The following is a 13,303-nucleotide window of genomic DNA, read 5'->3' as shown; positions in this document are numbered from 1 at the left end:
AGTTGGCAGCCGCATCTATTTGACGAGAAAGCAGCCGCGGTTCTGTGGCTGGAGGGGGCCTGGCAGCTAGTGCATCACAGTGACCCAGTGCCTCGAGCCGTTATGCAAGCTATTCCGTTGGGACAGAACCATGCTCTATTGGAAGCCTTTGGATTTCTGTTTCAATGGCTACATCATGGCCAACTCACGGAGGCTTTTCCGAGGCTGATAAAGTCCCAGTAAATAATGGAATAAGCTGTTCAAAGCATATGAGCTGTGGGTTCTCCAGACTGGCTTGTACAATGGACAAATCACAACTCCAGTGAGGAGTCCCACACTCAGAAAATGACTGAGGAGTTCTTAAATTCTGACCTTCGATGCAGGGGACTTTATGAATTTTGATGTCGGTACCGGCAGTCCCCATGCAGGAGACGGTGATGATTGCCCAGGATAGATACTTTCTCACCCCGCAAATAAGCAATCTCTCTGGACTCTGAAACAAAACCAGGAAGGGGAATAAAAACGATATCCCTTCAAAGGAACCCAGCAATAAGGCCACTTGGAGGTGGATTCACAGAGGTTTCCTAGAGAAGAGGGTGACGCAGTGAGTGCTAGAGAAATTTGGCCCACATAGCAACTGGGGGAGGTGGTATCAGAGTGGCAGCTGTCCACCCAGTTGAAACAGAAAGTGCCTCTTTATTTTATTTTATTTTACTTTTTTTATTTCTAGAATCTATCGTGGGTACAATGGCATAGGTTGGAAGGGCTGGGGTACAAGCTTTCTTGGGGAGCTGGGGAGGCTGTACAACCTTTTATGGCTCTTTTGGATACCATTGCTCACACGATTATCTTATCAGGTTCTTTTTTTTTTTTTTTAATAAAAAATCCCACAACATTTATTGTCATCTAGTAATAACATAAAAGTAATCAAAACAATATGAAGAAATATTTTTAGAGCCATACTCCCGACAAAGGACTTCTTAAAAGACCAAACTACGTGACCTTCTCAAGAACTTCTCACTTCATTGATCGTTTCTAGCTGGAGACAATTTGGAGCAGGGTAATATTATTTCCTTTTAGCATGATCCAACCTAGTTGTTTTTTTGACTTCGTTTTAGAATGAACCTCTTCTGCATCATCTAATACAAGGTTCATGTACTCATCGAAACCAATGACAAAGCCCTCCATCTATGTGTTGTTCACTTGCTCATAAAACCACACCCGAATCTGAGATCTACTCGGCAAGTATCTGAAGATGGGGTTGATGGGCTGAACTTCTGCACTTTTTGACTGTGGCCTGGGTATGCCATGGTGGTAGCTGACCTCTCATCAGGTTCTATTGAGCTGTGAGAGCTACATATTCAATTGGCCAGATTTGAAGAAGGAGTGAAATGTGGAAGAGAAGTAACTGTAATCATCTGGATTGCACCGTTGAAATCACTGTTAAGCACTCTGCCGCTGTTGATCTCGTTGCTGAGTGCATAGTTTGTACTGATGTTTTACATGCTTGTACTGTAAATGCTTATAAGCTGCAAAAGGGTTTTCCCAACTGACAAGAGTTGCTTGTCCAGAGATGACAGTGGGAAGAAGTCGTGGGAAGAAGGCACTGACTGGTTTCTAGTTCCATCCATGTTACACAGCAAACAATATAGAACTATAATATAGAAGTAAAGAATCGTAAAGCCATGATTAAGGACATAATGGCAGCAGGGGTATTGAGGATGCAATTCTCTACCACAGTTCATTGTGGCCATTGAAGAGGTCAGTGGAAGCCTCTGAATTTGGTGATTACAGCCCTGGCTGTTTCAGATATTGTAGATTAAAGAACAAAAACTGGTGGCGCCTTGAGCATTGCTAATGTCTTTTAAAAATCTTTTTTGAATAAGATCAAGATCAGTTGCCTTTACCTGACTGGGGTCTCACTACACATTTATGGTACTTCTGTAAGAATATGCGAGTTCTCACGTTATTTGCCACCAATGGGTAGGCTGGGACGTGAAGCAGATCTCTCTCCATCCAAAGGGCTTAGTTTCATTGTGTTGATGAGGCCCTGAAGATAAGCCCTATAATCGTTACTTGTTTCTGGTTCACGAATCGCTACCCGTTAGTAGTTTAAAATAACAGAAATGTAGTATTTCGTTTCTTTGATTCAATAATCTGGCATGGCTTACCTGGACCTCCGCCTCAGGACCCGTCACCTGTCAGGGGCTGCAATCCAGGCGCTGGCCGAGACGAGGCTCTCACTTAGGGAGTCTGCTGAGAAAGTGTGTGCTCCCAGTTCGCGTAACTGTTGGCTGAATTCAGTTCCGTCTCAGAGTTTGTGCGCCATCGGCCCCACAGAGAACAGGCGGCAGTGACTGTAGAGCACATGCTAACTCACATGAGAGCACAGAAGTGGCTTGTTAATTCTGATAAAATACAGAACAGAGCCAAATTCTTGGGAGCAAAGTGTTTTGAGGCTCAAAGCCTGACTCCTGAGACAGTAAAGAAAAAAGTTATCTACCCTCTGGCCCCACTACCAAAATGGGAATCCAATTCCTTATTTGATTACTTCAGTTGGAGACAATATTGCCTCATTTAGACATTTTGTTGAACCCAATATATAAGGCAATGTGAAAATATGCTAAATTTAGCGGGGGATCTGAGCAGCAAGCAGAGATAGAGGCAGGTGCCACAGGCCGTTCCAGCAGCCCCACTCTTGGGGCCCACGAACCCCAGGATGTCCTTGAACTAGAGGTACCTAGGACTGAGAACACTGCTGATTGGAGCCTCTGACAAAGAGCAGCTGGTGGTCTGAGGACCCAGCCGAATGTAAAGCTAATGGAGTCTGTGGGTGGCAGCAGCTGACCAGACCAGAGAGAGGGAATTTTGGAAGACTCATTGTGATAAGGTCAGGTCAGCACAATGGCCTAACCCGTAAGCACCCTCTGTTGTTACAGACAACACGGCGAAGGGCCAGGTATGTTTATTTGTACTGACCCTTGAGTCATGACTGGCAGCACAAGTGTCTGGGGGGGCACCTGAGTGGTGACTGACTGAGTATATTAAAGACACATCTCAGGGAGGCTGTAGGCTCTGGAAGCCATTGCTGAAGTCCGAGAGGACATTTATATTTCTCATATGAACATTCTTGGGAAGAGGCCATACTGAGATAAGACTCCATGAAATGATGTGGGTGATTAGGCCTGCATAGCCCAGGCAGGCAGCGTCAGTACCCGAATATGTCCTCCATGCTCATTGCGTTATCACTGCCATTTGTGGGAACTGTTCTTACTGACTGATCTGTATTCTGCTTATAGGTCCCATGTTCCTGCACTTGGCATATCTGGAATGATTTTGACTGTCGTCGTCATCTCCAGTGGGTGAGTTGCTGGATTTTGTTGTCTTCTTTAAAAAATTGCTTGAATTTTGTTTTAACGGGTTGGGTATGTTACTTAGAGGTTAGCTTGAGTTTTTGGAGGCTTGTCATTACCCTTTTTTTTTCTTTTTAATTTATTTCTGAGAGAGAGAGAGAGAGAGAGCCTGAGCACGGGAGGGTCAGAGAGAGGGAGACACAGAATCTGAAACAGGCTCCAGGCTCTGAACTGTCAGCACAGAGCCCGGACGCGGGGCTCGAACCCACGAACCATGAGATCATGACCTGAGCCAAAGTCGGACCCGTAACCGATGGAGCCACCCAGGCGCCCCTATTAAGCTTTATTAGCTGATTTGTTTAGCTTTAGCTCTTTAGAAGGGTATCAATGAAAAGTAAAAATTTATTATATTCTCTGTCTCTCCAGTACTCTCCCTGAATTAACCACCTTTACTTATTAGGTTTGAGATGGGTTTGTGTTTAAGCCCCACCTTCGCTGTTACATGGTATGTGGTTAGTGGCAAATTAATCGTCTCTCTGAGCATTTCCTTCCCCTTTAAAGGAGCCGACCTATCTTGTATGGTTTTGAATATATGACCTAATAGATGCTATGTAACCTGCACAGAGTAGCTGCTCAATAAATAGTAGCATTACTATTATTATATATATAGTGGCATTACTATTACTATATAGAATATAACAAACACTTGTGTACTTACAACCTGGCTTAAAAAGAAAACGTTACCAGTATTGCAGTGTCCTGTGTACCCTTCCTTGGTCACATCCTTCATGTGCAATAGGATATCACTATCCTGAAATTACTGGTTCTCATCCTCATTATTAGTATTCTTTTGCATACTGAAAAACTTAACAAAAATAGCATTATACTGCATTTTTCTTCTATAGCTTGCTTTAAAATTTTTTTTTAAAGTTTGCTTATTTATTTTGAGAGATGGAGAGAGCAAGTGGGGAGAGGCAGGGAGAGAGAGAAAGAGAATCCCAAGCAAGCTCAGTGCTGTTAGCACAAAGCCCAGCGAATGGCTTGAACTCAGACTGTGAGATCATGACCTGACCCTTTATAAATCAAGAGTTGGATGCTTAACCAACTGAGCCACCCAGGTACCCCTGTTTGGTTCAAACTTATATTTGTGAGATTCATCCATGTTGATTGATACATGTAGCTGTAATTCACTGATTTCTCCTTTTATGTAATATCCTAATATATGAATACATAGCAATTTAAAAAATCCATTTTCTTCTTCACGACTATTTGGGTTCTTTATATTTTTCTATTAGAGATAAGATCACTTTGAAAATTCTTATGCATGTCTCCATGTAAATACACAAGAGTTTTCTCTAGGGCACATATACGGTAATGGAATTATTATTATTATACTTATTAAGATGTGAACTTTTCAACTTCACTAGATTTTGTCTATTTTTTGGAGGTTGTTTTAATAATTTATACTCCCATGAGCAGTGTTTAAGAATTCCCATTGTTGGGGCACCTGGGTGGCTCAGTCAGTTAGGCGTCCGACTTTGGCTCGGGTCATGATCTTGCTGTTCATGGGCTCGAGCACCCCATTGGGCTCTGTGCTGACAGCTCAGAGCCTGGAGCTGCTTCAGATTCTGTGTCTCCCTCTCTCTCTGCCTCTCCCCTTCTCACTCTCTGTCTCTCTCTCAAAATAAAATAAAGACATGAAAAAAAAGTTAAAAAAGAATTCCCATTGTTATTGAATATGGGCAGAGGAATTAATGAGACATTTTTTCCAAAGAAGACATACAAATTACTAACAGGTACGTGAAAAGTTCCTTGACATCAGTAATCACCAGGGAAATGAAAATCAAAACCACAGTGAGAATCACCTCACCCCTCTTAGAATGGCTGTCATCAGAGAAAACTGATAACAAGTGTTGGTGAGGACGGGGAGAAAGGGACCCGTGTACACTGTTGGCGGGAATATGAACTGGTGCAGCTGCTATGAAAAAAGTATGGAGGTCTCTCAAAAAATAAAAATAGAAGTAACATATGATCCGGCAGTTCCATTCTGGGCACATGTCTGAAGGAAAAGAAATGACGATCTTGAAGAGATATCTGCACCGCCACGTTCATTACAGCATTATTTATAGCAGGCAAGACATGGAAACAACCTAAGTGTCCGATGATGGAAGAATAAAGATCTTTATACACACACACACTGGAATATTGCTCAGCCATAAAAAAGGAAATCCTGCCATTTGTGACAACATGGATGGACCTTGAAGGTATTATGCTAAGCGAAACACAACAGATAGAGAAAGATGAATGCTGTATGATGCGGAGTCTATGTGTAGTCTAAAAAACCAAACTCACAGAAATAGAGAATAGACTAGTAGTTGCTAGACGCAGGGGGAAGAGTTCGAGGAAATGCGTGAAGGTGATCAAAAAGTACAAACTTCCAGTTATAACATATATAAGTTCTGAGGATGTAATGTATAGCATGATGACTACAGTCAACAGTTTTGTAAATTAAAAATTTCTAGAAGAGTCTTAAGAATTCTCATCAGAAAAAATGTGTAACTATATGAAGTGATGGATGTTAACACGACTTATTGTGGTAATTGTATCATAATATATACATATATCAAGTCATTATGTTATCCACCTTGAACAAATACAATATTATATGTCAATTAATATATCAATAAAACTGAAAAAATATAATTCCCATTGTTCCTCATTATGTGAAAACATTTTTTAAAAAATATTTTTTATTTATTTCTAGGAGAGAGAGAGACAGCATGAGCAGGGGAGGGTCAGAGAGAGAGGGAGACACAGACTCTGAAATTGGCTCCAGGCTCTGAGCTGGTAGTCAGCACAGGGCCCGACGCGGGGCTCGAACCCACGAACCGCGAGATCATGACCCAAGCGAAAGTCAGACGCTCAACCGACTAAGCCACCAGGCGCCCCCATTATGTGAAAACATTTTTACCATTTTAGACTGCTGACAGATAGAAGATAGAAATGTAAAAAAAAAAAAGATAGTACAATGAAATAAGCGTTTTCAATTTGTATAATGGGAACACAAAAGAAGAGTAATAAGAGATTCTTATTATTTAGAAGCATAAAAAAGTGAAAGAGAAGAAGAGACAATGGGACCATCTTCTTTTTGAAATAAGGCAGGTGAAATCCCATAGGGTCAAGCTACTAAGCTGAGGCGTGGCAGGTCCTTGGGGTTTCTTCGACAATTCATAAAACGCAAAAAGGGCATATTTCCCTCATAAATTGTCCATTATGTGCCTATGTGGCATAGAAACCACTTTCACATAAATCTTTGTTCACAACACACAAATAAATCCCGCCAATTCTAATGACATGATTCTCCTTGGTGTCCTGCATCTCTGTTAACTATGGAATATTATGTAGAGAGGAGAGTTTAAATTATATATTTGAGTATTTAATTTAACACTATGTGGTCACCTCTCGCATGTACATATATATGTGTGTACACACACACACACACTCACACACATATATATATCATATAATGTAATTTTAGAACAAATTTTTTTAGCAGTCTTGGAGTTTAACAATGAAGCCAAGACCTATGTTAATGGAAGGTGACGTGACCCAAACAGAAATTGTCAACCTCAGTAAGTTTTTTTTTAAATTTTTTTTAATGTTTTATTTATTTCTAGGAGAGAGAGAGAGAGAAAGCATGATCAGGGGAGGGTCAGAGAGAGAGGGAGTCACAGACTGAAACAGGCTCCAGGCTCTGAGCTGGCAGTCAGCACAGAGCCCGACACGGGGCTCGAACCCACGAACCGTGAGATCATGACCCAAGCGAAAGTCGGACACTTAACCGACTAAGCCACCCGGGTGCCCCAACCTCAGTAAGTTTTAATACTACCCTAAGTCCAAAAAATGTTCTTTATCATATTACAGCAGCTGGGAAAGACATGAATGTTTACCTTTGCTTAAATGTAAGTAAAACCGAAGGGTGGAAAGTGTGACATTAATACATGTTACTGGAGCAGCTCGAGTTCCCATATTTGAAGAAAAAGGCTAAATTAGGATAGCTTGGCTATCAAGTTAGCTTCTGAAGCAGTTCTCCCCCACCCCTGGCTAGGGAGTTGAGGAGTGATTTCTCAAAGAAGCATAACGAAACATTTGTGATTACTCTCATTAGAGATGTTGTTAGCAAGTTTCTTGCGGGAGACATAGTGAAGAACCGATTTTCCCATGCGACAGTTTTCCTCAGTCCCTGAATTAAAATGATCTGCTATCTTACATCGGTACATCTTTTTGCAGTTGTGAAATGTGACATACATTTTTTGTAATCTACCTCATGCCCCCAACTCCGAAAAGCAAGTTGAATTTATTTCACACGGAAAAATCACGTAAGATCAAAGTTGGCATCAGGAGGAACAGTTAGGGGCGACGATAGGTAAACTGAATGGAGGCACCGAGCAGTTCATATCACTGTGCACGTGTGTCATCTTCTAAACACATGACCCTACAGACACTGTTTCCTATCTTCTAAGGCTGTACTGAGTTTAAGCTGGTTTGCAAAGCTGCAAGTGGAGCAGTTTGGGGATATATCACAAAAATGGTGAAGTAGGTCATCTGAGGCCAAAATCCTTATCAGGCAAATCAGCTGTCACAGCTGGATGGGAAAATCAACGAGGGGAAGTAGGAGGGAGGAAAGGTGGGGAGTAGGGCAAATGGGAGACTGGTCCTCTTGAGTTGTGTGAGTCCGAGAGAGAGGGAGAGAGAATGGCAAGGGAGGGGCGCCTGGGGGGCTCAGTCGGGTGGGCGTCCGACTTCGGCTCAGGTCATGATCTCACGGTTCGTGGGTTCGAGCTCCACGTCGGGCTCCGTGCTGACAGCTCAGAGCCTGGAGCCTGTTTCGGATTCTGTGTCTCCCTCTCTCTCTGACCCTCCCCTGCTCATGCTGTTTCTCTCTCTCAGAAATAAACAAAACATTAAAAAAAAAAAAAAAAAGAATGGCAATGAGAACAGGGCCGAATTTGCTTCTCCTATTCGGGGGCGAATCCTCAGCTGGAGCCCAGGCTCGGCTGGGGAGGGAAATGGAAGGTGCTGTTGCAGGAGGGAAGGGAGGAAGAGCTACTCCCACTTGCCGGAATCCAAAGCCCGCCTCGACCTTCCAGAGGAGAGAAAGAATTAGATTTTCCAGGCCTCACTCCGGTGATAGCTGGGAAACGACTCTAGCCCTCAAACTAAAGATCAGTCGGTGTGCCAGGCATCGGACGTGGTGGGACAGCTTTCCACGGGGCCCAGTTCACAAAGAAAGAAGCCACCTTCTCAGAGGGGACTGTCTGGATCTGGCGAGGGGGGAAGAACTTGGATTCTTCAGGTTGCTGCCGCCGCAGAAGCAATGCCGATGCACTAAGGGAGTCAGTTAACCCACGTCAACCCCGCTGGGATGGACGGTCGGGGGCCCTGTGTGGATCTGGGGTTTGCCCGACCTTTGTGGGGCTTGAGGCAAGAGAACAAATATGACGTTAGTCCCAAATAGTTAAAAGTTACATCAAGGGAAAACACTTTCGGGGCGCCTGGGTGGCTCAGTGGGTTAATCACCTGACTTTGCTTCAGGTCATGATCTTGCGGTTCCAGGTTCAAGCTTTTCACCGGGCTCTACACTGGTGGTTCAGAGCCCGCTTGGGATTCCTCTCTCTCTGCCTCCGACTCTCTCTGCCCCTGACCCGCTCATGCACGCGCGCTCTCTCTCTCACTCTTCCAAAATAAATAAATAAACCAATTTTTTTAGAAAAGAAAAAACGCTTTATCCTTCTGCCGTGGTGAAGATGCATTCACAATGACCTAGAAAATCAAGGCTGACTTAGAATTCTCGCACTTCTCAGAGTTTCCAATCAGAACCCGGCGGGATGGAGGGCTGGCACAGCTCACCGTACCCCGGGGGGTCCCCCCGCACCTCGGCTCTAGCCCAGCACCTGCACGTCTTTTCTGTGTGAGGGGCTCTCTCAGCTCGCAAAACAAGCTGTCCACAGCCCTCTCGGCACGAAGGTCCGCCTCCCATGGACATACCGGGGAAGAGTCGCCCACTGCCTTACTCTGGAGGTGTGGACTGAGGTCTAGGGGTGGGCTCAGCCCCCCGGGGACCCCAGCCCGTTGTGCAGAGGCAACAGCAGCCAGAGCACCACTATTGTGCTGTGTGGAAAAGCACAATACACCAGGCAAGGCAGGAGCTGGGATGGGGTCTCACTTTGTCCTCAGTTGAGGAACCGGATGAAATGACTTGCTACGGGCAGCCACGGGCACTAGGAGTCCCTTGCTCTTGTGATCTGGGGAAAAGACACACTAATCTTATGGCTTCTCACGATGTTTCCACCATTAGCATCATGGGCATAAGAGAAGCATTCTGCTAAGATGGAAAACCCTGTTGAGACCTGCATGTTCTAATGATTAATTCTATTCTGATTCCTTCTCACATCAACCCAGTCCCCACAAGCCCTAATTTCTGCCTCCTGATTCACATTCTTGGGGGACTCGTCCCCCACCTCCCTCCCCAGCAGCAGAGAATTTTCACCTCTGTTTCACACAGAGCTTGAAAATCCCAGGGGATTTTCCCTCCTTTCCCTCTTATTTATTTATTTAACGTTTATTTATTTTTGAGAGAGAGAGACAGAGCGCCAGCAGGGGAGGGGCAGAGAGAGAGGGAGACACAGAATCCGAAGCAGCTCCAGGCTCTGAGCTGTCAGCACAGAGCCCGACGCGGGGCTCGAACTCACAAACTGGGAGATCATGACCTGAGCTGAAGTCGGACGCTTAATCGGCTGAGCCACCCAGGCGCCTCCCCCTTTGGCTCTTTCTAATAGCACTTCGAAGTTTTCAGCTCTTCCCCAGCATAGAAATCAGCCACTTCTCTGTACTCTCTTCGTCCCCACTGCCTCCTTGTTCTCCTCCATCACAGCCAGACTTCGTCAGAGGACTCACTTCCTACTCATCACGCACCCCCCGCAGGGCGGCTTCCAGGCACCAGCCCACCCAAAGGGCTTTCAGTGATGTCACCGGTCGCCATCACTGGGTTACTGAATCCAGTGTTTTCACTTTTTTATCTGACTTGAAGTCCCAGCAGCTGCTGATAGTGTTGACTACATTCTCTGGCAGGAACATTCTTCTCCTTGGCTTAGGATAAGACACTGAACTCCACTGGTGTTAATCCTATTCTCTCTGCTGGCATTTCCCAGGCTCCTTTGTTGCCTGCCTTCTTCCTATACCTCCCTTAAATGATGGTTTCCTTTGGGGGTTGTGCTTGAGGTTATTCTTTATTCTCACTGTAACTTTTCTTGCTAGACAGTGGTACTTTCTCTCATGATTTCAAGCATTTACATATACTGAAGATTCCCAAATCCGCATCCAGCCCTGACCGTACTCATGAAGTTCAACTCTAAGTATCCCATTACCTTTTGGACACCAGGCTAGAATGTCACACGGATTCCTCAACTCATCACATCTAAGCTGAATTCCTTATGTTTTTCTTTCTTTCTTTTTTTTTTTTAAAATATTTTTATTTATTTCTAGGAGACAGAGAGAGACAGCGTGAGCAGGGGAGGGTCAGAGAGAGAGGGAGTCACAGACTCTGAAACAGGCTCCAGACTCCGAGCTGGCAGTCAGCACAGAGCCCGACGCGGGGCTCGAACCCAGGAGCCGCGAGATCATGACCTAAGCCAAAGTTGGACGCTTAACCGACTAAGCCACCCAGGCGCCCCTTCACTATGTTTTTCTACACCCTCCTCTCCATCCCCCATCTCCCACCACCCTGGCAGCTGTCAACTCTGAAATCTGGGCTCATTCTCGAACCCCTTCTCCTCCATTCCCAGTATCTAATCAATCACCAGTTCCTGTTTTGTCCTAAATATCTCTAGATTCTGTCCACCTCTCTCCATTTCAATCCAGACCAGCAATATCTCTCCTGCCCACTGCCTGCTGCCCTTGTCTCCATCCGAGGTCACCTGTCGCCTATGCAGCCAGAGTCCACTTTCAAAAATGCAAATTAGACCATGCCACCCTCTGCTTCAAACCCTCAAAGGCTTCCTTGGCTCCGAGGCTAAACACAAACTTCTTAAGTGGCGCACAAAGCCATAGGCGATCTCAGATCCCTCCCCACCTGCTTTATGTCGTGCCCACGCTGGACTCGCTTCAGCTCATGAAGCTACCCTGGTCTTTCTCACACCCTCCTCTCTGTTTGGACCTGTCCTCACCTGGGCTTTGTTCGTCTGGCTGACAAAGGCTGACGTGGGAACACGTTCCCAGAGGGTAGGAGTGAGGGGCTGGGGCAAAGGACCAGAAAGGAAGCTCAGGCAGGGCTCTTGTATTGATCGGACCCCCACTGTGCGCAGATGGTGCCTGATCCTCCAGGGACTTTGGGGGGAGCTTATGGCATACATTTGCCTAGAAAATGAGACGGGACACTTATTCGTCTACCTCCACCCTTCCTTCCCCCTTCACGGGCAAAGAGCGGTCCCGTGCCTCCGCAGGTCCAGACAAAGCTTGTGTGTGTCGAGGTGATCCCCATGGGTGTCCCACATCTAGGTGTCAGAGAAACCCCAAAGCAGGAAGTGGGAGGCACGGGTAGCAAATTAGACCCTTGCCACGAGAGGTAAAACCTGCACAGAAGTGGCTGTCTCAGCAGTGGCTGGAGTGAGGGGTGGGCTCAGAAGATGCGAAGGGAACAAGAGCGTGTTCAGGTCACGGAACTACGTGCTGGTCCCCCACATGGCATGTTCTTCTGTTCTGTCTTCTCGTCCACTGCTCCCGCCCCCTGAACACTTCACCACTTTTTGCCAACTTGTTTGTCTTTATTTGAGGAACTATAAAGAGTGCAGTGGTTCTCAAGCCTTAGTGTGCCTCAGAATCACCCGTAGGGTTCGTTAAAACAAATATGGCGGGGCTCTTTCCCACAATTTCTGGTTCAAAAGGTGCAGGGTGGAGCCTAAAACGTTCTGCGTTTCTAACACATTCTCAGATGCTGCTGATGCTACTGGTCTGGAGGCCACACTTTGAGAACCACAGGTATAATGGTTAAAATACAGTCTGAGGTGGCACTGTGTGGCTTTGAATCTTGGCTTGACTGTCTACTGGGCATCTGATCTTGGGAAGTTAACTTAAACCTATGAGCCTCAGTTTCTTCATCTGTAAAATGGGGAGAGTAGCAATGCCAATTCACACAGTTGCCAGGAATAAATGAGTCAAGAGCTGCAGTGTTTTTAGAGGAGGGCCTGGCATGTAGGAAGCGCTTTGTAATTGTTCACTGGGAGTCTCGCTTCCCTCCCCAGGCAGTGCTGTTGCTGTTTGTCTGGGTTCACGTAGCCACTTCTAGGCCAGCGTGTCATATTGTGCTGCAAAGTGCTTGTCCTCCCTGCCTAAAGAGGCTGGTAAAGGCTAGATGACAGAAACTACATTTGCTCATCTTTTTGCTTTCAAGTCATCAGCAATTTGCACCTAATGAAGTTCTTAACAAATGTACATTGAACAAATAAATATTATTATCCACAAATATGTCTTGGTCTCTGTGATGATTAATCCTGTGTGTTGACCGGACTAAGGGATGCCTGGGGAGCTGAGCCTCATGGCCTGTGGACGCATCTGTGTGGGTGTTTCAAATCCGTGGGCTGAGTGAAAGAAGATCATCCTCACCATGGTGGGTGGGCATCCTCCATCTGCTGGAGGCCTGAGTAGAACAAAAAAGGCGAAATAAGGGAGAATGTGCCTTCTCTGAGTTGGGCCATCTATCTTCTCCTGCCTTCAGACCTCAGTGCTCCTGGGTCTCAGGCCTTCAGACTCAGGCTGGGACTTACGCCCAAGGCCCCGCTGGTTCTCAGGCTTGCAGGCTTGGACTGGGACCCCACCACCCGCTCTGCTGGGCGGGTTGCAGACGGCGCACCTTGGGGCTTAGCCTCCACAATTGTTCGGCCAGTCCCTCATCACGTATGCTGTTCTGCACATCT

General features: G+C 45.7%; 1 pseudogene; it reads right to left on the bottom strand.

The window, feature by feature from the left end:
* Positions 1–1,014: 1,014 nt before the first annotated feature.
* Positions 1,015–1,289, bottom strand: LOC120246936 (annotated as a pseudogene).
* Positions 1,290–13,303: the final 12,014 nt, after the last annotated feature.

The sequence above is a fragment of the Hyaena hyaena genome, unplaced genomic scaffold (assembly GCF_003009895.1).
Source record: "Hyaena hyaena isolate Hyena2069 unplaced genomic scaffold, ASM300989v1 scaffold_496, whole genome shotgun sequence".
Lineage (NCBI taxonomy): Eukaryota > Metazoa > Chordata > Mammalia > Carnivora > Hyaenidae > Hyaena > Hyaena hyaena.
Note: the sequence above shows the minus strand (reverse complement) of the source record. Positions and strands in the feature narration are given on the sequence as shown.